This window comes from Hemitrygon akajei, chromosome 25 (assembly GCF_048418815.1).
Source record: "Hemitrygon akajei chromosome 25, sHemAka1.3, whole genome shotgun sequence".
Lineage (NCBI taxonomy): Eukaryota > Metazoa > Chordata > Chondrichthyes > Myliobatiformes > Dasyatidae > Hemitrygon > Hemitrygon akajei.
Window position 1 is genome coordinate 20,653,696 of NC_133148.1, and position 22,997 is coordinate 20,676,692.

Consider the following 22,997-nt stretch of genomic DNA (forward strand, 5'->3'; position numbering starts at 1 on the left):
TGCTCATGATTAAGCTGGCTGAATTTATAATAGTTTTTCCCCCAATCCGGTGATGCAACCAGTTGGAATGCTCTCCACTTTATATCTGTAGAAAGCTGTAGAATAAGAGCAGGAGTGGTCCACCAGGATCCTCATTCAGACTGATTTTGACTGGCCCCAACTTCTTTCTGTTCCATTTCTCCACATACCTGAATTCCCCCATCTTACAGATAAAATTATGTGCCACTACCTTAATCACTTCTGATGATTTTGAGCTGGAAGGCTTGACCACAGTTGTCCTCCATCACTTTTATATTTAACTCCGTGAACAATTTTCTAGCTTTTAGCCACCGTGGAAAAGCTCAGATAATTCCCATGGCATCATCCATACCCAGAGACCTATGCGCCCCAGAAACCGCTATAAAGGGGGGAAAGAACCCTAGTGCGCTGGCGCCGAAGACCGGAAGTCGTATCGGAAATACTCGCATGCGGCCAGTGAAGAGCAGACGCTGGAGAGTCGGCAGCAGGTAGGAGCGGGTCGTCGATGCGTCTTTAATCAGCACTTCCTCCTTCTGCTAAGGGAGAAGCGGTGCGAGCTTCAGAAACTTCGCGGACTTCCACAGTCCCGGTTCTCCCCCGGTCCCGAAACCCGGCGATTTTCTGGTTTCTTAATGGAATGCGCCGCCAGGCCAGCCCAGAATTCACTGTGTCCATCGGAACGGTGTTGCTCGAACCGTGATATATTGGTTTCTCACTCATCTGGGGTTATGGGTAAAAAGGTAGTCATGGCATACAGCCGGGGAACTGTCCAGACTCCGCAGAGGTCGCAAGATCTAACCCTCTCCTCATTGTCACTGTCAGGAAGGAGTGAAGCCTCACACTCAGCGATCCAGGAACAGCTTCTTCCCCTCTGCCAGTCGATTTCTAAATGGACATTGAACCCGTGAATACTGCCGCACTACTTTTTTTTAATCTTGGGCTTCTTTTTGCACTACTTAACTGAATTACAATATATATAACATAGTTTTTTTAATGTATTTATTTACCATGTATTTCATTGTACTGCTGTCGTGCATTTTGTTAACTTTACGACATATGCCGGTGATAGTAAACCTGATTCTGGGTCCAAGTCTAGTTGATAAGGGGACGAGTGCAGCAACGTCACAGGCACAATGCATCAGTTAAGCACCAATTGCAGGAAAACACAAGTTGTACAAATTGAGTGAGAGCAAGACGATCTGTCAAACTCCCAGTTACAACCCATGTTGAATAATTCTCTTCCAATGGAAACAGTTTACCTTGAAATTACATGACACCCCATCATCAATTTGAACAGCTGCATTAAATATTCTTTAACATTAATCTGCTCTTTGAAGAATATCTTCAGTTGTGTCTTTGAATAACTGATGTCCAAGTCAGCAGGGTCAATAAATCTACATCCATAATACCCCTGTCAAATGTGGTACTTGGAAGTGGGTCAAAATGCTCCTTCTGAGTCCCACTTGTGTGCAGTTAAACTATTGCAGCCCAGCTTGTGTCAGAGAGTTAAACAGCATGAAACAGGCCCTTTGGCCCAACTCATCAATGCCAGCCACCCACGTGAGCTAAAGGCACTTGACCCATATCACTCGAACCTCAGCTATCTGTGAACCTATCCCGATGTCCTCGTAATATAATTGTAACCCACCCCACCCCCAGCTCCACTATTGCCTCTGGCAGTTCATTCCATATGTTCTCCCCTCTCAGTATTAATAAAAGACATTTCTTGCTGTTATGGAATAGACAAGATTTTCACTGTGCCTTAATGTGACAATAATAAACCAGTTACTATTTTTTTCTTCTCTCACATTGAGCCAGTGCTTTTTTAGTTTTGGTCTCTACTACTCTGAATATACACCTTGTCTCCACCCCTTGCAGCTTTATAAATTCCATAAGGTCACCCCTCTGCTGCCGTCATTCCAGAGAAAACTGTTCCAGACTATGTCTATGAAGGTTCTCCGGTATCCAGGTCATTGTGTATCAAGCAGTAGTAAATCAAGGCAACGGGATTGTGGAAGACATTTCACCACTCATCTGAGAGGCTTCTTCAGTTCTGATCCGTGGTGGGTCATTTTCCAGCTTATAAACTCTGTGAGTTGTTTAAAGGTATAGCAATCACCTGATAAGAGCCGATAGAGGTAATGAGAGGGTCATTAGTCTTATATTTGCATGAACAGAGCTGTGAACTGTTGTGGAGAAGTTGGGGTAAAGATGTTAGGACTGTATTGTGAGTAGCTGATAGGTACCCCCTCTGCCTAGGATGGGTTTTTCAGTTTGACAAAGATGGCTTCTTTCACCCCTCTTTCAAACCTGTCCTCCCTGTCCAAAATGTACACACTTCATTTTGGAACCACTCCACAAGCATAATAAGAACAACATAGGAGGGCTAACACCTCAGGTCAAGAACAGAGGGAATGTGGGTACGACACCACCTATCAGTTACATACAATGTAGTCCTAACATCTCTAAACTGGCATCTTCACAACAGTTCACACTACCATTCATGCAAAGACTAATGACCCTCTCATTACCTCTACGACTCTTAATGACCCTCACGTGATTGCTACAAGTTTTAAACAACTCACGGAGTTTATAAACTGGAAAACTACCCACCATGGATTAGAATCGAAGAAGCCTCTTGGAGAGTGGCAAAGCATCTTCTAGACAACACAGTAAGTCCAGTTGCCTTAATTTACTACTGCTTGAGTCCCAGACTGTGTAGACTCTCCTTTAAAGTCAAATCCTCTAGTCCTGGCCACAACCTTCTGTATATTTTCTGCACCCTTAACCTATCCTCATAAGGCAGCATGCTAGTAAATCTCCTTCCTCTAATGATGTGACCAGAACTGAATAAAATATTGCAAGTGAGGTATAACCAGGGTTTTATAGAGTTTTATGTTTTAAATAAAAGCACAAAGTTATCTACCCTCACTTGTGTGTGGCTAATGGTGATACAAAAATCTCTGACAAGGCCCTAGCAATTTCTTCTCTTGCTTCCCATAATACCCCTTTTTATATAGGCCGCCCAATAGTAACAGGGATATCGAGGAGCAGATAGGGAAACAGATCCTGGAAAGGTGTAATAATAACAGAGTTGGCGTGATGGGAGATTTTAATTTCCCAAGTATTGACTGGCGTCTCCCTAGAGCAAGGGGTTTAGATGGGGTGGAGTTTATTAAGTGTGTTCAGGAAGGTTTCTTGACACAATATGTAGATAAGTCTACAAGAGGAGAGGCTGTGCTTGATTTGGTATTGGGAAATGAACCTGGTCAGGTGTCAGATCTCTCAGTGGGAGAGCATTTTGGAGATAATGATCATAATTCTATCTCCTTTACAATTGCATTGGAGAGGGATAGGAACAGACAAGTTAGAAAAGTGTCTAATTGAAGTAAGGGGAATTATGAGGCTATCAGGCAGGAAATTGAAAGCTTAAATGGGGAACAGATGTTCTCAGGGAAAAGTACCGAAGAAATGTGGCAAATGTTCAGGGGATATTTGTGTGGAGTTCTGCGTAGGTACGTTCCAATGAGACAGGGAAGTTATGGTAGGGTACAGGAATCGTGGTGTACAAAGGCTGTAATAAATCTAGTCAAGAAGAAAAGCTTACAAAAGGTTCAGAGAGCTAGGTAATGTTAGAGATCTAGATTATAAGGCTAACAGGAAGGAGCTTAAGAAGAAAATTAGGAGAGCCAGAAAGGGCCATGAGCCTTGGTGGGCAGAATTAAGGAAAACCCCAAGGCATTCTACAAGTATGTGAAGAGCAAGAGGATAAGACGTGAAAGAATAGGACTTATCAAATGTGACGGTGGGAAAGTGTGTATGGAACCAGAGGAAATAGCAGAGGTACTTAATGAACACTTTACTTCAGTATTTACAATGGAAAAGGATCTTGGCAATTGTAGGGATGACTTGCAGCAGACTGGAAAGCTTGAGCACGTAGATATTAAGAAAGAGGATGTACTGGAGCTTTTGGAAAGCATCAAGTTGGATAAGTCACCGGGACTAGATGAGATGTACTCCAGGCTCCTGTGTGAGGCGAGGGAGGAGATTGCTGAACCTCTGGCAATGATCTTTGCATCATCAATGGGGACGGGAGAGGTTCCGGAGGGTTGCGGATGTTGTTACTTTATTCAAGAAAAGGAGTAGAGATAGCCCAGGAAATTATAGACCAGTGAGACTTACTTCAGTGGCTGGTAAGTTGATGGAGAAGATCCTGAGAGGCAGGATTTATGAACATTTGGAGAGTGTCAAAGGCAGGCCAAGCCTTACTAGCCTGATTGAATTTTCTGAGGATGTGACTAAACACATTGATGAAGGACAAGCAGTAGATGTAGTGTATATGGATTTCAGCGAGGTATTTGATAAGGTACCCCATGCAAGGCTTATTGAGAAAGTAAGGAGGCATGGGATCCAAGAGGACATTGCTTTGTGGATCCAGAACTGGCTTGCCCACAGAAGGCAAAGAGTGGTTGTAGACGGGTCACATTCTGCATGGAGGTCGGTGACCAGTGGTGTGCCTCAGGGATCTGTTCTGGGACCCTTACTCTTTGTGATTTTTATAAATGACCTGGATGAGGAAGTGGAGGGATGGGTTAGTAAGTTTGCTGATGACACAAAGGTTGGAGGTGTTGTGGATAGTGTAGAGGGCTGTCAGAGCTTACAGCGGGACATTGATAGGATGCAAAACTGGGCTAATCAGTGGCAGTTGGAGTTCAACCCAGATAAGTGTGAAGTGGTTCATTTTGGTAGGCCAAATACGATGGCAGAATATAGTTTAATGGCAAGACTCTTGGCAGTGTGGAGGATCAGAGGGATCTTGGGGTCTGAGTCTATAGGAAACTTAAAGCTACTGCGCACGTTGACTCTATGGTTAAGAAGGCATACAGTGCATTGGCCTTCATCAACCGTGGGATTGAGTTTAGGAGCCGAGAGGTAATATAGCTATATAGGACCCTGGTCAGACCCCACTGGAGTACTGTGCTCAGTTCTAGTTGCTTCACTACAGGAAGGATGTGGAAACCATAGAAAGGGTGCAGAGGAGATTTACAAGGATGTTGCCTGGATTGGGGAGCACGCCTTATGAAAACAGGTTGAGTGAACTCGGTCTTTTCTCCTTGGAGCGGCAGAGGATGAGAGGTGACCTGATAAAGGTGTATAAGATGATGAGAGGCATTGATCTTTTGGATAGTCTGAGGCTTTTTCGCAGGGCTGAAATGGTTGCTGGTTTAAGTTGCTGGGGAGTAGGTACAGAGGAGATGTCAAGGGTAAGTTTTTTTCCACGGAGAGTGGTGAGTGCTTGGAATGGGCTTCCGGCAACGGTGGTGGAGGCAGATACGATAGGGTCTTTTAAGAGACTTTTGGATAGGTACATGGAGCTTAAAAAATAGAGGGCTATGGGCAAGTCTAGTAATTTCTAAGGTAGGGACACGTTTGGCACAACTTTGTGGGCCGAAGAGCCTGTATTGTGCTGTAGGTTTTCTATGTTTCTATGTCTTCGTCATGGTGTACTACACCACAGAAACAGGACCTATGGCCCATCCAGTCTGTGCAGACTGTTCTTCTGCCTAGCTCCAATGACCCGCACATGGTTAAACCTCCTGTACGGCATTGAGAGAACGTTCATTTTTAGTGAGGACATTGAACTGAACAGTGTTGTTGGCAGGTATTTCTATTGAGAAACCCCAGTGAGCTACCATGCGTGTGTCTACCATTCCAGATCTTGCTACCAACGTGCTGTAGAAACAGGAGTACGGAGTGGCACAGCTGGCAGAACCACGGCATACCTGTCATGGGATGAGCCCGTGACCTACTGGGTGAGTCCACCACTCTCTGTGCTGCTTCTTCCTACAAGTCTCTGATATTTGATGGCACACCTGTCCCCTGTTGTGCGATTCCCTCCTTCCACAGTTTTGAAATGGATGGGATGAACGGAAATGCTGAGTGTGGCGCGAAACAATAGCGTAGCGGTTATCACAACGCTTTGCAGCACCAGCCACCCGGGTTCAATTCCTGCTGCTGTAAGGAGTTTGTGTGTTCTCTCTGCGACCACATCGGTTTCCTCCCACAGTCCATAAGATGTACTGGTTGATAGGTTAATTAGTCATTGTTAAATTGTCCCGTGATTAAGCTAGGATTAAATTAGGGGATTGCTGGGAGGTGTGTCAGAAGGGTCTATTCCATGTAGAATCTCAATAAGTGAATTAAAAAAGGTAAAACCTTAGAGACACGTTTAGCATTCTGTTCTGGAGACCACAGATCAACCTGGTCAGTGGAACAGAAACAGCAAATGCTAGAAAAAAATTAGAAGTAAGTCAGCATCTGTGAAGGAAGGAACGGGGTTTGTGACTCCTCAGTGACCTGTATAATTCATGGAGGCTCAGGAGAGGCCCAGCTTCATATCCCTGTGTCCTTCACAATGCTGATGACCGAGGACAGTGTGTTCCAACCAGGCCACCGTACACCCTAGCAGGGGTGGACAGAACAGATGGGTTTGGGCTCCTGGGGTTTAACTGGCTGGTTTCCATTAATTGGCCAATGGAAATCAGTGAAAAGCTGGAGCTTCTGTTTCAGAGATCTGCAGCTGAGTGAAGGAATAAACGAGGAGTCCCAGGGAGAGAGCTGCACTGTGACATGGGTTTGAGATGCTCTGGCGGAGTCTGCTAGAGAGAGGAAGACAAACAGGGTGAATGAACGGCTGGAGAATCTCACGGGTCACTCCAAGTTATCTGGGTCAGTGAGTCCTTGAATCATCCTGTGAAGATTGCAGACCTACAGGTAATGAAATATACTGGGTTTTGTTCATTATGGTTTAGACACTGCAAAGTGTCAGGTCTTTGGATAAAATGTTAATGGGGGTCAACATTTGGGACTGAATGGTGAAAAGGTGAATTGGCACAGACCCCAGAAACCAAAAATAAACAACCATGTGGGAGAGTGAGATGAGGGAATGATTTTGATGGGTTCAATGATGATAGTTAATGATGATTGGACTGGGTGATTTAACAGATCAGTAGCCGTGGACCCATCAGCGTGATTCGAGGATGGATACACAGGGAGAAGTCTTGTATAGAGGGAGGAAAGTGAAACAGGGAAACGATCAGATGATACCTGATCAGTGATGCGATGATCAGTGTCAAAAGGCCAGGGGGAGTAGGCAGATGGTGGGCGTGGCTGTGAAAGTAAATTCATACGTGGCGAGAGATTGAGGAGGAATAGGAGAACGAGACGTAGTGAGAAGAGAGAAAGAACAGTAAGGTCAGACGTGCAGGAAATCTTGCTTCCTCCTAAGGATATGAGTGAACCAGGTGAGAACTGGTATAAGTTTATTACTGTCATGTGTACCAAGATGCAGTGAAAAGTTTGCCTTGGCAGTTAATTTGATCAACAATTCCAGTTATCCCCACTCTATCTATTACCCCACCCCGTCACTGCTGTATACTGTAGACACCTCAAACTATTTTTTTATAATGTTGTTACATTGTAAAGCAAAATGCTGGTGCATGCTAATATATTTATTTATGCACATTATATTCCATATTCAAACTTTAACCTCTAACTCAATTAGCTCTTTTCCTCTTTTTTATTTTTATTTATTTTTATATTGTTCTTTATAGTTGTTGAATTTTTTTTGTTGCATGTCATGCCCTGACTAACACACCACAGCAAATTCTTCATACGTAGGAAAGCTTTATTGCACTACCTTGATAGCAAGAACATGTTTCCCCAATACTTCCTTAGGAGGGTAGACCTTCAGCATGTCCCTTTGATGCACACCAGTGTCGATAGACGCACCAAAGAAAGCATCCCGTCCACGTGCATCACGGCTTGGTAAAGCAGTGACACTGCAGAGAGCTGTGAACACAGCTCAGCACATCACAGAAACCAGCCTCCCCTCCATGGACTCTGTCTACACTTCTCACTGCCTTGGTATAGCAGTGACACTGCAGAGAGCTGGGAACACAGCTCAGCACATCACAGAAACCAGCCTCCCCTCCACGGACTCTGTCTACACTTCTCACTGCCTTGGTAAAGCAGCCAGCAGAATCAAAGCCCCCACCCACCCCGGGCATTCCCTTTCGTCCCCTCTTCCTTTGGGCAGATACAAAAACCAGAAAGCACACACCACCAGTCTCCAGGACAGCTTCTACCTGGTTGTTATCGTACTCATGAACGGACCTCTTGATGAGAAGGTGAACTCTCGACTTCAGAATCTTTCTGGCACGGCCTTGTAGGTTGTTGCTATCAGTTTATTGTTGTTAAATATACTGCGGTACAGTGAAAAGCTTGCCTTCTATATACAGATCAATTCATTACACGGTGCATTGAGGTAGAACAAGGTAACACAACAGTAATATAGTGTAAGCTGCGACGAAAGTGCAGTGCAGGTAACCAACCAGGTAGACGGTGAGGTCAGAGTCCAGGGAGCTATTTAATAGTCTTATGAAAGGGGGTAGAAGTTGCCCTAGAGCCTGGTGGTATGTGTATTATAATAATCCACCAGTTTTAGCATCACTTTTCACTGATGGTGGACATGGTTGTCTAAATTTCAGAACTTGCCTTTCTCTCTCACACTCTATTTAAATTAATTTCACAGGGTGTCAGTAATGGAGGATTCACTGACAGGAAGCTCAAACCAAACAACAGATCACAGCCTGCAAGAGTCACTCAATCCGCTGGGTTCTGAACATCCGCAGACTTTGTACGTGGAAGCAGAAAGTTCCACTGACAGTGGAGAGAAATGGCCAACGTGTTCTGAGTGTGAGCAGGACTTCAGTCAAGCATCCACACTGACAAGAGACCAGATCAGTCACTCTGGGGAGAAACCGTGGAAGTGTGAGGACTGTGGGAAGAGATTCATTTCTCCTTCCCACCTGGAAACTCACCACCGAAGCCACACTGGTGAGAGGCCGTTCACCTGCTCTGAATGTGGGAAGGGATTCACTCAGTGTTCGGACCTGCAAAAACACCAGCGAATTCACACTGGAGAGAAGTCGTTTATCTGCTCTGAGTGTGGGAAGGGATTCATTCGCTCAGATAGTCTGGTGATACACCAGCGAGTTCACACCGGGGAGAAGCCATTCACGTGCTCGGTGTGTGGGAAAGGATTCACCCAGTCATCCAACCTAAAAACTCACCGCCGAAGTCACACTGGTGAGAAGCCCTTCACGTGCTCTGTGTGTGGGAAAGGATTCACACAGTCATCCAACCTAAAAACACACCAGCGTGATCACACTGGGGAGAGGCTGTTCACCTGCTCGGAGTGTGGGAAGGCATTCATTCGGTCGGGAAGCTTGGTGATACACCAGCGAGTTCACACTGGAGAGAAACCATTTACCTGCCTTGAGTGCGGGAAGTGTTTCACAAGGTCTGACAAATTGATGGCGCACCAGCGCGTTCACACTGGGAAATGGCCATTCACCTGCTCTGAGTGTGGGAAGGGGTTCAGTCGGTCAGACATCCTGGTGATACACCAGCGAGTTCACACTGGAGAGAGGCCATTCACCTGCTCTGTGTGTGGGAAAGGATTTACCCAGTCATCCAACCTAAAAACACACCAGCGAGTTCACACTGGGGAGAGGCCGTTCACCTGCTCGGAGTGCGGGAAGGGATTCTCCCAGTCTTCCCACCTGAAGAATCATCAGCGAGTTCACACTACGGAATGAACATTCATCTATCCTGTGTGTGGGAAGGGATTCATCAAACAATCCAGCCCGTGGCGTCATCAGTAAGTTGACACTGAGGTGATACCATTCACCGGCTGTGAGTGTGGGAAGGGTCATCCAGTCTGCAGAATCACCGGTGAGTCGATGAGTGACTGCAGAAGGTGGAGATTCCTGTCATTGCCACTGATGATATCCAGGATTTGACCATGGGCATTGTCCTGGTCTGGGTTCATTCTGCTGATGTTTATGTCCTTGATTAGAGTTTATTCTTGACAAATCAAGAATATATCACCTTGATCTTTAACACCCAGTCTGTTTCCTGCATATTTGTTATTTAAAGGATAATTTAATTGAAGATTTTATAACGGAGGTAGTGTGGGAGATAATTCTGCTGGAGCAAGCACCAGGGAATCAGATTTTTTGCGAATGATGTGGTAAAAGGCTGCAATAACTTTTCATGAAGAAATTTGATGTTGGGTGAATTTGTTAAGCAAAGGATGGTTGTAATTTGGAGCTGGGTCACAAGTTGGCCGTAATGGCACTGAATGGAAGGATAGGCTGGAACTTCTCCTACCTCCCTTAGCATGCAGGTGAAGCATTTGTCAAAGAGCTGCGGATGTTGCTTACGGTAGAGTCATGGCAGCCATAAATACCCAGAAACACCTTGGCAAAGAAAGCTACCTATGGTGGTCGAATGATTGGAGAACACGTACATGGATACCAGAGACTGGATGTGATGTCAGACGTTCCTCCCTAGTGAGCTGCAGTGGGTAGGTCAGATGTACTGCATGGTTTTAATAGATTTCAGCACTGGTATTCTTTGTGTTCCTTCTTAGCAGCTATCTTGATCCTCCTCTTATTTTTCGTTCGCCTCAATCCATTATCCACCTTCCTCTGTCTCCCTTTCCTATATGCTCCAATCTGTCTGACAGCATTCACCCAACCCTCAGGTTACCACTTCCCTCTACTCTCTCTACCCATTTTCCTCAGACCATTGATCCAGGTCCTTGAGAACAAACTAGCACTCTTTACTGGATAATCTGCTCGACATGTGTCATGAATTCACAATGCCATCTGAACCACTGAGACAGTAACGAGACCAAATCAGGGAGAAATCATTCATTTGCTTGTTGTGTAGAAAGGGCTCACCTGGTCATTCCACCTGCTGACACACCAGCAAGTTCACACTGGGGAGAGGTCATTCACCTGCTCCAAATGTGGGAAGGGATTCACTCAATTATCCACCCTTTGGAACATCAGTGAGTTCACACCAGACTGAGGCCATTCACCTGCACTGAATGTGGAAACTGGTTCACTCGGTCATCCCACTTGCTGACGTACTGGCAAGTTCACAGTGGAGAGAGGCTGCTCACCTGTTCTGAGTGTGTGAGGGGATTCACTAAGTCATCTCACTGAATCATCAGCAAATTCACACTGGAGTGAATCATAAACGCAAGAGAAGCTACAGTTGCTGGAAATCCAGCGTAAGACGTACAAAATGCGGCTTGAGCAGGTCAGGCAGCATCTGTGGAAAGGATAAACAGTCGGCGTTTCGGGCCGAAACCCTTCATCAGAACTTTGGAGCGAGTCAGGCCTTCCACCTGCTCCAAGTGTGAAAGGGGTTCACCCAACGATCCAACCTGCTAAAGCACCAGCAGGTCCACCCTGGAGGGAGGCTGTTCACCATATCTGAATGTGGGACGGGATTTGCTCAATCAGGGTAACTGGGAAGTTCACACGGGAGGGAGGCTGTTCACCATATCTGAATGTGGGACGGGATTTGCTCAATCAGGGTAACTGGGAAGTTCACACGGGAGGGAGGCTGTTCACCATATCTGAATGAGGGACGGGATTTGCTCAATCAGGGTAACTGGGAAGTTCACACGGGAGGGAGGCTGTTCACCATATCTGAATGTGGGACGGGATTTGCTCAATCAGGGTAACTGGGAAGTTCACACGGGTGGGAGGCTGTTCACCATATCTGAATGTGGGACGGGATTTGCTCAATCAGGGTAACTGGGAAGTTCACACGGGAGGGAGGCTGTTCACCATATCTGAATGTGGGACGGGATTTGCTCAATCAGGGTAACTGGGAAGTTCACACGGGAGGGAGGCTGTTCACCATATCTGAATGAGGGACGGGATTTGCTCAATCAGGGTAACTGGGAAGTTCACACGGGAGGGAGGCTGTTCACCATATCTGAATGAGGGACGGGATTTGCTCAATCAGGGTAACTGGGAAGTTCACACGGGAGGGAGGCTGTTCACCATATCTGAATGTGGGACGGGATTTGCTCAATCAGGGTAACTGGGAAGATCACACGGGAGGGAGGCTGTTCACCATATCTGAATGAGGGACGGGATTTGCTCAATCAGGGTAACTGGGAAGTTCACACGGGAGGGAGGCTGTTCACTTTCTCAGTGTGAGCAGAGATTTATTCGGTCTTCCAATATGCTGAGACACTGAGTACACACACACTGAACAAAATGTTTAAATATTCCATATACTGAGTACATTACCAATGCATCTGCTAAAATGAAGGATCACAGATGAGAGCAGGGATTATATTACGCAATTATTTATGGTGCTTAATACACCCTGGTTTCTATAGGTGGTTTTGTATTGTTTATGCTGATGTTTCTGCCCCTAATAACTGAACTGGAATTTAATATTTTGTATGTTACTAATAAATCAGTTCTGTTTTAAACACTCTTGTTTCAGGTTGATGTCCCTGCAATCAACAACATGTTCAATAAAAGGAGTCCTAATGAACTCAGGCCATCTGGTCCCCTGGCAGAATCTCTGCCCTCTCCACTCGCCCGGTTTGAATGTTGTATTTGTACTCGGTGGCCAATTTACTTGGTACATGTGGTTTATGTAAGTTCATGTCTTCAGCTACTGTAGCCAAACTATTTCAGCATTCAACGTGTTGTGCATCCAGAGATAATCTTTTGCACACTACTGATGTAACTTGTGGTTATTTGAGTTACTGTTGTCTTTCTGTCAGCTTGAAACAGGCTAGCTGTCTCGCTGACAAGGTATTTTTCACCCAACAAACCGCCACTCACAGGATGGGTTTTTTTTGTTTTGGCACAATTCTTTGTAAACTCTAGAAGCTATGTGAAAATACTCAAACCACCCTGTCTGGCACCAACAAACATTCCCTGGCCAAAATCACTTGGATCACATTTCTTCCCCATTCAGATGTTTAGTCTGAACAACAACCTCTTAACCATGTCTACATGCTTTTATGCATTGAGTGCTGCCACCTGATTGGCAGATTAAATATTTGCATTAATGATCAGGTGTACAGATGTATGTAATAAAGTGGTAATTTAGTGTAGGAAAGCAGAAGTCCCCCCCAAAGTGTTATTGGTTCATAGTTTAGACAAAATGCAACAAAAAAACTGAACAGTGTGCAAGCTGGAAAATTCTCATTGTCTCCAGTCCTTTCATATTTACTTACAGCACAGGTAGACTGAAGTGCTACACCTGCCCGTCAGGTGAGGCAACACTTCACCAGCGCATTGGTTGGGCTTGTCTACTTGTCCAGTGCTCCGAGACCTGACGCAGGTTGGCGGACTGTTTTGTTGAGTGCCTCTGCTCCGTTTCACAAAAGCAGGAATTCCCAGTGGCCAACGATTTAAATTCCTATCCCCAGACCCATCCCTACATATTGGTGCATGGCTTCCTCTTCTGAAACAAAGAGATCACTCTCAGGTTGGAGGAGCAACACTTCCAATTCCATCTAGGGTAGCCTCCAAGCTGATGACATGAATATCGATTTTCCCTCCAACCTCCTGTAATTTATCCCCTGTCCCTTCTTCAATCTCCACTCTGGCCCCATACCTCTTCTCCTCACCTGCCCATTATATCCCCCTGCTGCCCCTCCTCTTTCTCTTCCTCCCTTGTTCCACTCTCTGATTCCTTCTTCTCCAGCCGTTTACATTTTCCACTTATCACCTCCCATGGTTAATAATTCATCTGCCTTCCCCCACCCATCTGGCTTCACCTATTACCTGGCATGTCCTCCTTTCCCTCCCTTTATACTCTGGCGTCTTCCCCCTTCCTTTCCAGTCCTGAAATACTGACTGTTTATTAATTTCCATGGATGCTGCCTGACCTGCCAAGTTCTCCAGCATTTTGTGTGTGTTACTTTAGACCAGGAGTGTCCAACCTTTTTTTAATGGAATGGACCAATATCACTGAGCAAAGGAGCTGTGGACCCTGGATTGAGAGCCCTTGCCTTTGAACTGTGCCTGTTGAGTCTGCTCTGGCTCTCAGGGAATTCCAGCATCCCTAATCCCCACTTATTTGCTGGTAACCTTCTATAGTTGGGAAAATGCTTGAAGCTGTCATTAAAGATGAAAAAGAGAGGCATCTGGAAAAAAATGGATCCTTCAGGCAGATGCTGCATGGATTCAGCAAAGGCAGGTCCTATTTGTTTGAAAAACTTTCTGAAGTTCTTTGAGGATATAACAAGCACAGTGGATAAATGGGAACAGATGAATGTTATTTACTGTACTTGGGTTTCAAGAAAGCGTCCATAAGGTGCCACATAAAAAACTTATCCATAAGATAAGGATGCATAGAGTTGGGGGTGAAGTATTAGCATGGATAGAAAATTGGTTAATCAATAGAAAGCAGAGAGTTTGGGTGTTTCTCTGGTTGGCAATCTGTGGTGAGCGGTGTGCCACAGGGGTCGGTACTGGGCCTGCAACTGTTCATGATATACATTAACGATCTGGAAGAGGGGATCGAGTATAGGGTATCTAAGTTTGCTGATGACACTAAATTGTGCAGACAATACGGAGAGATATAGATAGGTTAAGTGAGTGGGCAAGGGTCTGGCAGATGGAGTACAATGTTGGGAAATGTGAGGTCATCCACTTTGGAAGGAAAAATAGATTATTATTTCAATGGTAAAAGATTGCAGCATGCTGCTGTGCAGAGGGACTTGGGAGTGCTTGTGCATGAATTGCAAAAGGTTGGTTTGCTGATGCAGCTGGCTATCAAGAAGGCAAATGGAATGTTGGCTTTCATTGCTAGAGGGACTGAATTTAAGAGCAGGGAGGTTATACTGCATCTGTACAGGGTATTGGTGAGGCCACATCTGAGTACTGTGTGCAGTTCTGGTCTCCTTACTTGAGGAAGGATATACTGGCTTTGGAGGTGGTGCAGAGGAGATTCATCAGGTTGATTCCAGAGATGGGGGGGTTAGACTATGAGGAGAGATTGAGTAACCTGGGACTGTACTCTCTGGAATTCAGAAGGATGAGAGATCTTACAGAAACATAAAATTATGAAAGGGACAGATAAGACAGAGGCAGGAAAGTTGTTTCCACTGGAAGGTTAGAATAGAACTAAGGGATATAGACTGAAGATTCAGGGGAGTAGATTTAGGACGGGGATGAGGAGGAACTGCTTTTCCCAGTGAGTGGTGAATCTGTGGAATTAGTTAATATATTTAAGGCAAGGTTGGATAGATTTTTGCATAGTAGGAGAATTTAGAGTTCTGGGGAAAAGGCAGGTGGAGATGAGTCCATGGTCAGATCAGCCATGATCTTACTGAATGGCAGAGCAGACTCCATGGGCCAGATGGCCGACTCCTGCTCCTGTTTATTATGGTCTAAGTGAATCGCTGTTCAGATTCCTGGATGGTGGGAAGGAATGGAGTTAAAGGACAAATGATGCATCTCCCTTCAATATGCATCTCTTACCTCGTTCTCCAAAAAAAAATAATGAACCCCCAGTCAGTTCTGCTGGACTGGAATCCGACACATGAGCAAGTCACAGGATCACCCGAGGGAAATGGCGACCCCGGGACAGGGTGGAAGACCGGGTCACCGCGTTGCGTAGGCGCGGCACGCTCAGCCGGCTTCCGACGGAGGACGCATGTCTGGGGCCGGCGCTCTCCAACCGTAGCCGGCATTCTCGGCAGCGATACGAGTGCGCAGGCGCCTGAGGTCAGACCGCTGTTTGAGTGAGGAAAGCCGGTCGTGTTGGCGCGGAGGGGAGGAGGGTCCGGAGGAGGGGGTTTGTGGTGAGGGGGTGACCAGAGGATTGGGAGGTGTGAAGGGGCCTGGTTGTGAGGGAGTGATGTGATGGGCTCAGGGAGAATTGAAGGGTCTGAGGGGAGTTGAAATTTTCACTATTGCTGTGCGAAAAGAACAGAGATCTTCTCGAGTACGGTGCAGACGCGCAAGTCCGGCGAAGGGCTTTAAAAACTCTTAAGTCTCCATAAAAGAGAGTTTTAAAAAAACTTTTAAGTGTCCATAAAAGAGCGGTCGTCGTCGGAGTGGTCTGAGTCAGAGTGTTGGGCTTCGGCTCAACAGGTGGAGGGAAGGTAAAGGTAAATTTCATTCCTTATTAAGAGAATAGAGATATCTACAGAGCCAGTGTTTCGTTCTGGGTGTCAGATGCCAGCCTCCTCGAGATGCAGCTCCTTCGACTCCGTGTTAGGAAACTGGAGCTGCAGATCGATGACCTTCGGCTTGTCAGGGAAAATGAGGTGATAGACAGGATGGTCAGATGGTCACCCCCGAGGCGACAGGAGACAGATACTGGGTGACTGTCAGGAGAGGGAAGGGCGAGCGTCAGAGAGTGGAGATCACCCATGTGGCCGTCCCCCTTAACAATAAGTACTCCATTTTGAGTACTGTTGGGTAGGGGACCTACCTGGGGGAAGCAACAGTGGCTCTGCCTCCAGCGCTGTCTGGCCCTGAGGCTCAGAAGGGTCGGGAACTGAAGAGGCTGGCAGCAGTAAAAGGGAACTCTATAGTCCGGGGGGGACAGATGGGCAATTCTATGGGTGCAAAAAGGAAACACGGATGGTAGTTTGCCTCCCAGGTGCCAGAGCCGGCGATGTTCCTGAGAGCGTCCACGATTATCCTGAAAAGGAGGGTGAGCAGCCAGAAGGCGTGGTACATACTGGTTCTAACAACATAAAGTAGAAAAAGGGAGGAGGTCCTGAAAACAGAATTCTGGGAATTGGGAAGGAAGCTGAGAGGCAGAACCTCAAGGGTAGTAATCTCGGGGTTGCTGTCTGTGCCGTACGACAGTGAGGATAGGAATAGAATGAGGTGGCAGATAAATGTGTGGCTGAAGAATTAGAGCAGGGGGCAGGGGTTCAGATTTCTGGATAATTGGGACCTCTTCTGGGGCAGGTGGCACCTGTACAAAAGGGACGGGTTGCACTTGAATCTGAGGGGGACCAATATTCTCATGGGCTGGTTTACGAGAGCTGTTGGGAGTGGTTTAAACTAATATGGCGGGGGTGGGGTGGGTGGGATCCAGTACGATAGAGCTGAGGATGAGCCAACAGGTTCATAGGTAGATGATGGGTGTAACGTGAATGTAAGGAAGGACAAGCCAATGGCTGGGTACAAATGCAGACAGAGCAAAGGGTTAAATTGTACCATCGGAGCAAAATTCAAAAGGGGAAGAATGCAGGACTAAAGGTGCTGTATTTAAATGCGTGTAGCATTCGGAATAAGGTGGATGAACTCGTGGTGCAATTAGAGATTGGTTGATATGATGTGGGTATCACTGAGACGTGGCTGAAAGAAGGGTCAGAAAACGTTGAATCTTTGTGGAGTTAGAAACTGCAAGGGTGAGGAAAAACCATTATGGAAATCATATATAGGCCTCCAACAGTAGCCAAGATGTGGGGTTGAGATTGCAAAGGGAGCTGGAAAAGGGTAATGTCGCAATTGTAATGGGGGATTTCAATGTGCAAAGGAATTGGGAAAATCAGGTTGGTGTCAGATCACAAGCAAAAGAATTTGTTGAATGCCTACGAGATGGCTTTAGATCTGCTTGTGCTTGAGCCTACTAGGGAAAGCCTATCTTAGATTGGGTGTTGTCCCAGATCATATCTGGGAGCTTAATGTAAAGGAACGCTTAGGAGGCAGTGATGATGATTGAATCCATACTCCAATTTGAGAGGGAGCAGCATAAGTCACATGACTGAGAAGCTTGCTGACCTTCCAGGTTAAGCTGTTGGACTTCCGGGTTGGTGCTGGTGTAGCAGATGATGATCTGACTGTGCACGCTGTTTGGGAGATTGTGAGAGTGAGTGAGTGTGAGAAAGAGGTTCGGTTGGTTTGGACTGTAGTATTCTTTGGTCCTATTTTAAACTTTGGATGCAAGTGCTTATATAGCTTGTATTTGGTTGCCTTACAGGGGTTGCAAAGGGATTGTTTTTTTAACCTGTCCCGTGTTTTGTGTGGCTGGTTTTTTCACCTTTGCATAAGCAGTTTGCTAGCATTACTGGTTTTAGAGGTGTTTAGCATGTTTTTCCAAAGAAAAAAGCAGACCGATAATTAGAATAGTGGTGAAGTTGTAGGCCTAACAAGGTAGGACTAAAAGTTGCTTTGCAGTATAGTTTACTGCAAGAGGCGGAGAGAGGGGAGTTTACTGACTTTGGCTCAAGAGGTTTCGGTGAGGAAGCACAGTTGAGTAGTGGGTAAAGCTTTCGTAGTGGTTGAATAAAAACTCACTAAACTACAACTAATTCAATAAAGTAGGGATGATGCAGGATCAGGTGATGCGCTGTAGCTGCATGATGTGGGAGCTCGTGGACCCCATCATGGTTCCTGGTGACCACATCTGTAGCAAGTGTTAGCTGCTCGAAGAACTCGAGCTCAAAGTTGATGACCTGGAATCTGAGCTTCAAACACTGCGGCACATCAGAAAGGGGGAGAGGTACCAGGGTGCTCTGCTTCAGGAGGTAGGCACACCCATTAGATGAGCTGCCTCAAATTCGGTCTGTGGTCAGGGATAAGAGGGTGTGACTGCGAGTGAGGCGGGTAGTGGGATCCAAGAGACGGTGCTGGAGGAGCCTCAGTCCTTGAGCTTGTCCAACAGGTCTGAGATTCCTGCTCCCTGTGTGGATGAGAGTGGGGGCTGTAGAAACGATGAGCAACCTAACTGTGGTTCAGGGAATCTTCAAGCGGGGGAGAGAAAAGAGAAATGTAGTGGTAATTGGGGATAATATATTCAAGGGAATAGACAGAATTCTCTGTTGCAGGGACTGAGCTGTATTGCCTGCCTGGTGCCCGGGTTTGGAACATCTTATCTGACCTGCAGAGGAATTGCAATGGGAGGGGAAAGATCCAGTTGTCGTCATCCATGTGGGTACCAACGACATAGAATGAGGAAAGAGCTTCTGCTGAGGGAATTAGAGCAGCTAGGGACTAAATTAAAAAGCAGAGCCAAAAAGGTGGTAATCTCTGGATTACTTCCTGAGCCATGTGCAAATTGGCACAGGGTTAAGAAGATTAGAGAGTTAAATGTGTGGCTCAAGGATTGGTGTGGGAGAAGTGGGTTTGAATTCATGGGAAACTGGCACCAGTATCGGGGAGGGAGGGAGTTGTTCCATTGGGATGGGCTCCACCTGAATCGTGATGGGGCCTCGATCCTGACAAATTGCATAACTAGGATTGTGGATAGGGCTTTAAACCAATTAGCTGGGGGTTCAGCAGATTGGAAAAATATGGATAAAGTAAAAGAGAAAAGTAAGGATGGGGTGCAGAAAAGTCACGTGCATAAGAGACAAAGATTATTAGATTTTGAAGGCACAATGAGTGTAAGGTCACTTTATTTGAATGCTTGTAGTATTCATAACTAGGTCAGTGAACTTGTGGCACAAATCTGTATAAAGGGGTATGATTTAATGGCCATTACAAAAATATGGTTGCAGGGCGGAGAGGAATGGGAATTAATATCTAAGGATATCGGGTAGTATGGGTAGTATCGGGCAGGAAGGTAAGGGAGGTGGGGTAGCGCTGTTAATTAGGATGAAATCATGGCGATAGTGAGAGATGATATAAGATCTAAGGAGCAGAATGTTGATTCCATCTGGGTAGAGATTAGGAATAGTAAAGGAAAAAAATCACTGGCAAGAGTTGTCTATAGTAACATTACATTGGCACAGACAATAAACCAAGTAATATCTGAGGCATGTAAGAATGGAACAGCAGTTATTAGACCAGAAGATATATAGGAGCAGAAGTAGGACATTCAGCCCATCGAGTCTGTGGTGGGGAACTTTAACTTGCACATAGATTGGATGAATCAAGTTGGTCGAGGCAGTCTTGAGGAAGACTTCATAGAGTGCATACATGTTAGCTTTCTTGAACAGCATGTTACTGAACCTACAAGGGAATATGCTATCTTGGATCTGGTCCTGTGCAATGAGACAGGTAAAATTAGCAATCTTGTAGTTTAGGGTCCTCTTGAAAAGAGTGATCACAGTATGATTGAGTTTCTTATTCAAATGGAAGGTGCAATAGTTCAGTCTAAAACTAGTATATTACGCCTAAACAAGGGAGACTACAATGGGATGAGTGAGGAGTTGGATAGGGTAGACTGGGAACACAGGCTATATGGTGGGATGGTTGAGGAACAGTGGAGACATTCAAAGAGACTTTTCATGGTGCTTAACAAAAGTATATTCCAGTTAAAAGCAAGAACAGTAAAGTTGGGGAGAGCCAGCCATGGATAACTAAGGAAATAAAGGTAGGCATCAAACTAAAAGCTCCTGTGTACAAAGTCGCCAAGAGTAGTGGGGAACTGGAAGATTGGAAAACTTTTAAAAAAACAACAAAGGACCACTATGTGAGTAATAAAGAAAGGGAATGTAGCTTATGAAAATAAGCCAGCACAACATATAAAAATGGATAGTAACAGTTTTTATAATTATATGAAGTGGAAAAGGATGGCCAAAGTGAATGTAGGTTCCTTGGAGGATGAGAAGGGGGATTGATATTGGGTAGTGAGAAAATGGCTGAGGCTTTGAATGACTATTTTGTGTCTCTTTTCACGGTGGAGGACACGTCGAACATGCCAAAAAGAGGTGATATGGATACGACGGGAGGTAAGGACCTCGATACAAGAGCTATCACTGAAGAGGCAGTGCTGAGCAAACTCGTGGGCCTAATGTTAGACAAGTCCCCTGGTCTTGATGAAATGCATCCCAGGATACTGAAAAAAATGGCAGAGGTTATAGTTGAGTGTTTGGTAATAATTTACCAAAATTCTCTGGACTCTGGGCAAGTCCTGGCGGATTGGAAGAAGGTGAATGTCACACCATTGTTCAAAGAAGTATATACGCTATAGGCCAGTTAGTTTAACATCTGTAGTTGGGAAAATGCTTGAAGCTATCATTAAAGAAGAAACAGCGAGGCATCGGGAAAGAAATGGATCCATCAGGCAGATGGAGCATGAATTCAGCAAAGGCAGTTCCTTTTTGACAAACTTCCTGGAGTTCTTTGAGGATATAACAAGTGCAATGGATAGAGGGGAACAGAGGGACGTTATTTACTTAGATTTCCAGAAGGCGTTCAATAAGGTGCTGTATGAAAGACTTGTCAATTAGATAAAGGTGCATAGATTTGGGGGTTATGTATTAGCATGGATAGAGAATTGGATAACCAATAGAAAGCAGAGAGTTGGGATACATGGTGTTTCTCTGGTTGGCAATCTGTGGTGATCGGTGTGCCACAGGGGTCGGTGCTGGGCCCGCAACTGTTCACGATATACATTAAGCATCTGGAAGAGGGCACCAAGTGTAGTGTATCTAAGTTTGCTGATGACACTAAATTGAGTGGAAAAGCAAATTGTGCAGAAGATTATGGAGAGTCTGTAGAGAGATATAGATAGGTTAAATGAGTGGTCAAGGGTCTGACAGATGGAGTACAATGTTGGTAAATGTGAGGTTATCCACTTCGGAAAGAAAAATGGAAGATCAGATTATTATTTTAGTGGTAAAAGAAGGAAGTGAGTGGGAAGACGGATGATTGGGAAGTTTTTAAAATTCAACAAAGGGCAACTAAAAAAAGGCTGTAAGAAGTGCAGAAGGACTTGGGAGTGCTTATGCATGTATCGCAGAAGGTTGGTTTTCAGGCGCAGCAGGCTATCAAGAAGGCAAATGGAATGTTGGCCTTCATTGCTAGTGGGATTGAATTTAAGAGCAGGGAGATTATGTTGCAACTGTACAGGGTACTGGTGAGGCCACATCTGAGTACTAGGTGCAGTTCTGGTCTCCTTACTTGAGGAAGGATATACTGGCTTTGGAGGTGGTGCAGAGGAGGTTCACTAGGTTGATTCCAGAGATGAGGGGGTTAGACTATGAGGAGAGATTGAGTCACCTGGCTCTGTACTTGCTGGATTTCAGAAGGATGAGAGGAGATCTTATAGAAACATATAAAATTATGAAAGGGATACATAAGATAGAGGCAGGAAAGTTGTTTCCACTGGTAGATGAGACTAGAACCAGGGGACATAGCCTCAAGATCTGGGGAAGTAGATTTAGGACGGGGATGAGGAGGAACTACTTTTCCCAGTGAGTGGTGAATCTGTGGAATTCTCTGCCCAGTGAAGCAGTGGAGGCTACCTCAGTAAATATATTTAAGACAAGATTGGATAGATTTTTGCATAGTATGGGGAACTCAGGGTTCTGGGGAAAATGCAAGTAGGTGGAGATGAGTCCATGGTCAGATCGGTCATGATCTTATTGAATGGTGGAGCAGGCTTGATGGGCCAGGTAGCCGACTCCTGCTCCTATTTTTTATGTTCTTATGTATCAGAATGGAATTACAGAGTCATGAGCGAGGAACTTACCCAGGTGGACTGGGAGACAATGCTGGTGGGGATGACTGCAGAGCAGATGTGGCTGAAGTTACTGGGAATAGTTCACAAGGCACAGGATAGATGTGTCCACAGACGAAGTTGTTTGCAAATGGCAGGGTTAGGCATCTGTGACTGGCAATGTAAGGTAAAGATTGCATAAGAGCCCAGGAAAGGTCATATAGGGTAGCAAAAGTGAGTGGGAAGTTTTAAAAATCCAACAAAGGGCAACTAAAAAAAGGCTGTAAGAAGGAGAATGAGGAAATATGAGGGCAAACTAGCCAATAATATAAAGAAGGGTACTAAAAGTTTTTCAGTTATATAAAGAGTAAAAAGGATGTGCGAGTTGATATTGGACCACTGGAAAATAATGCTGGTCAGGTAGTAATAAATGGCAGATGAACCTAATGAATACTTTGCATCAGTCTTTACAGTGGAGGTGTGCCAGAGGTCCGTGAGTGTCAGGGAGCAGGAGTGAGGGCCATTGCTATTACAATGGAAAAAGTGCTAGGCAAACTGAAAGGTCTTAAAGTGGTTAAGTTACCTAGAGCTGATGGACTACATCCCAGAGTCCTGAGAGAAGTTGCTGAGGAGGTAACCGATGCATTGGTCATGATTTTTCAAGACTCACTTGATTCTGGCATGGTCCTGGAGGACTGGAAAATGTCACTCCACTCTTTAAGAAG

At 45.4% G+C, this 22,997-nt stretch overlaps 1 pseudogene; it reads left to right on the forward strand.

Moving 5' to 3' along the window:
• The first annotated feature begins 456 nt into the window (after positions 1 to 456).
• Positions 457 to 22,997, forward strand: part of LOC140716248 (uncharacterized) — a 97,912-nt pseudogene continuing 75,371 nt past the window's right edge.